Below are 4,168 nucleotides of genomic sequence, written 5' to 3'. Positions count from 1 at the left end.
TCTCCAGCTCTTGCTTGGAGGGTTAGAAAGAGATAATAGAAATCAAAAGTCTGAGGTAATAGCCAAAATCATGGTTAGCTTTGAGAAAATACTCCATGTAAAAACTAACTTTATATTTTGCGTTCCAATGTATATATGAGTGACTAATTTCGTTACAAATAAAGCACAGGATTCACAAGTTGAGCGGAAAGAAGCTTCAAGAAATTTAAGTTTTATTTTGCTTTGAATTATGATTTTCTATCCAAATATGTATGGGAAAGAACATTTGAAAAGTGGAAAATGGAGTTTCGCGTCTTGTTAAATCCAATATATCTTTTGAAAATTTTCATTTGCTTTTTATATTTATTTTTTACCTGTGTACATTCTTTTTCTCCCTTTTGCTGCATTATCTTTGAGTGATCTATCTTTAAATTACTAGTTTTTGTTTTTTAGTACTAACCCCTCTTTTTATAATACAAAAGCGCTTACATAATTAATTGCCTTTTGTTCTTTGTTGACTTCTTGTGGTTGTAGAACAATGTAATAATTGGTGACTTGGTGAATTGTCTAAATAGAATATCACATTAAGTACAAAAATTGTGTATAGCCATAGGCTTCTACTAACTTTTAAGATTGTGTTACAAGTTTTGCATTGTAAACTATGTTGTAGACACTAATAATAGTTTTTTCTTTTTGGTCGGAAATAATAGTTTTGTATCTCTGTTTCTTTCTCCTGTTTTTCTAGGCCTCTATCCAAGTATCACAACAAAAAAGACTAGTAAACTTGCTTGCTCCTATTTTTCCTTCATTTGGTTGATCCTTGTAACTACGACTTTTTATAGAACTATTTTTAATTCTATATTATAAAAATTACTCCTACGTTGTTATAAGAATGATCTAAGTTAATTTTATACTATTCGGTTTAAGGAGCATTGTTTTTCAAGATATATAATAGATTGAGCATGAAGTAAATTTTACTATGCAAAACTTAATTAAGTGTTGCAAGTAAATTATGGCAACCAAAAAAAAAAATTTATAGATGCTGAAAATTGTTATATATTGGTATATAACACAAAAACATTATTTTGGTGGTAAGTCAACTATTAAGTACTTAATGTACACTTCTTGGCTTGTCTGCTTCCTTGAAATCACAAAACTGTTCTTAATTAGCTTGCTATCTATTTTTTTGCTGTTGCTGTTCTTCCTTAAAATGTTCTCGATCAGATTGCTATTTAGTCAGTTACTAAGGGATTTTATTACTCGTCATGCATACCATTCCTTCAAGATGTCTCAGTTTCTTGAGCTTCCATAATCCATGCGGGAGGTCATGAAAACCATGTCCTTCAACAATTAGAGTTTCCAGATTCGGAAGGGATGCGTGATTTCCATTGAGATTGAAATGCTGGGTTGGGAAGGTGAGCATGAAGAACCTTCCATTTTTTTGGGTTAAGATTTAGCATTGTGATGAACTCCACTAGTAGTCCAATTTGATTATGTCAATCAATCTTGATGTATTATCTTAGATTTGATTTGTAAATGTGATGGCTTAATTCAGACAATAGTTTGTGAATATGTCATTTTCTAACTGATTTTATGCGCCAAGATTAAGCAATCTTGCTTTCATTACCTAGTATTAAGGTTCTATCTATCTATGGTAGTGCATAATAACTTGACATGTTATAGTTATGAACCAATCTGAGCTTGCATTACTATTATTTTTGCTTATGATCCATGCAAAATGTTAGTCAAATGAGTTGAATTACCGGTTTACCTCCATTGTTAAGTGGAATGGTGCAACTACTTTAATTTGATTTGAAGAAAAGGAGCTTCTCGGAGATATTTGTGCTTGGACAAGTGAAATTTAGCAGTGTATTTTTATAATGATGATGCCGAAACAAAAGATATGGGTCATGAAACAGGGGAGGCTGCAACATTATCCACATTTTTTTTCTTGTTTGACTATTAATGAATCTGATAAGAAGATGAAAAAAAAAAGGGTAACATTGTCTCATGTTTTGCAACTAGTTCAGAGCTTGCTTGTTTACCTACTTTCACTTCACTGAAAGGTATCAAGAACCTGAACCAAGAAGACTCAGAGATCTGATGTGAAGGTTTAGAGAAAAGAGAGAGAGAAGCAGAGAGAAAGGAATGAATATGTGAATTGTATTGTGAACCAAAAAGGTGATTTCTGTAGCAGCAAGTATTGTTACTTATAATCAATAGTTTCTAGAGTTTTCTAACCACTAACTAATTCCATCTCAGCAACTAATGGACTGAACAGAACTAGTTGCATTCTAACTGATTTAGCTAAAGGCAGTTACTAGAACTTAAGCATGCCTAACATCATCTCTACTTTCTCCTTTTTCTTGTCTTGCCCTGCTTTGACTATCATGTATCATCATCTCTAGTTGTATTGCTCTGCTGATCATTGCTTTTGACCTTTCTGCCTTTTATTTCTGCAGCTGTGCTATCCAATTCCTCAATGTTCAGTCTAGTCCTGAAGTATAGAAAGTTGTCAGAAGACACAGCCTTTGTTAGGATATCAGCCACTTGCATGGTTCCTGGAATGTGACTTACTCTAATGTCTTTACTATTCACATGATCTCTGACAAAATGAAGATCTATCTCAAAGTGTTTGGATTTTGAATGTAGGATTGGGTTGGCAGCAAGTAGAACTGCACTTAAATTGTCACAGTAGACCATAGGTACCTCTTTTAGTGGAAATTGTAGCTCACTCATTAAGTTTTTCACCCAAATTAGCTCAGCTACCAGATCTGCCATACTCCTATATTCTGCTTCTGTGCTTGATCTTGCTACTGCTGTTTGCTTTCTTGAAGCCCAGGAAATTAGATTGGAGCCAAGAAACACACAGTACCCACTTGTCGACTTTCTATCATCAGGGTCTCCAGCCCAATCTGAGTCACTGTAGGCTGTGACTTTTATAGAGTTAGCCTTCTTCAGGCGCAATCCATGTCTTATTGTACCATTGAGATATCTAAGTATTCTCTTTACCATCCTCCAATGAGTATTTAGAGGAGCTTGTACAAATTGTGACATCTTGTGTACACTATATGAAATTTCAGGTCTAGTCACAGTTAGATATTGTAGGCTGCCAATAATTGACCTGTACAGTTGAGGGTTATCAAAGTTGGAATCACCATGGGCTGAAAGCTTTACTGTTGAGGGCAGAGGGGTGTGACAGCTTGAGCAACCTTCCATGTTTGCTTTCTTCAATACTTCATTGATGTACTTCTGTTGAGAAAGAAGCAGTCCTCCATCACTTGTCTTAGCTACCTGAATTCCAAGAAAGTAGTGAAGATTGCCCATGTCTTTAAGTGCAAACTTGGCATTCAGTTTTTCAATTACTTCCTGTACTTGTATTTCAGATTCTCCTGTGATGATTATATCATCAACATACACCAACATAAAGGTCTTCACTCCATTCATTACCCTTAGAAATACTGACACATCTGATTTGGTTGCTTTGAACCCAATTTCTGTTAATCCTTTGGCAAGCTTGTGATACCACTCTCTAGGGGCTTGCTTTAATCTATAGAGGGCCTTGGTTAATCTACAGACTAGTGTGGAATCCCCTTTTTCATACCCCTTTGGCTGCTTCATGTACACTTCTTCCGCCAAGTCTCCATGTAAAAAGGCATTGTTCACATCCAATTGCCTGATTGTCCATGATTCAGCTAGGGCAATTGACAATAGAATTCTGATTGAAGTGGGTTTGACCACTGGGCTGTATGTCTCAGTGAAATCAAACCCTGGTCTCTGTGAGTACCCTTGAGCTACCAGCCTTGCCTTGTATTTTTGTAACGACCCATCAGAATTGTACTTAATTCTGAATACCCATCTGCTTCCTATTGCTTTTCTATTGGGAGGAAGGGTGACTAGTTCCCAAGTTTTGTTTTTCAACAGAGCTTCATATTCCAAATCCATAGCTGCCTTCCATTCAGAGGATTGAAGTGCTTGCTGTACATTCCTTGGCTCCATACTAGCTAGAAACACTCTTGGTTTGAAGATACCAGCTTTGCTTCTGGTGACCATAGAGTGTGTATTTACTGTTGGTGCTGCTGGAGGTGCTTCTTCATCAAGTGGCAAGGCAACTTCAACATCATTTATAGGTATTGGGATGGGGGTTGCTGAAGCTGCTACTGGTCTTTGAAGTGTTGTTATTCTAATT

Source organism: Arachis duranensis, chromosome 4, assembly GCF_000817695.3.
Source record: "Arachis duranensis cultivar V14167 chromosome 4, aradu.V14167.gnm2.J7QH, whole genome shotgun sequence".
In the NCBI taxonomy this organism is placed as follows: domain Eukaryota; kingdom Viridiplantae; phylum Streptophyta; class Magnoliopsida; order Fabales; family Fabaceae; genus Arachis; species Arachis duranensis.
Note: the sequence above shows the minus strand (reverse complement) of the source record.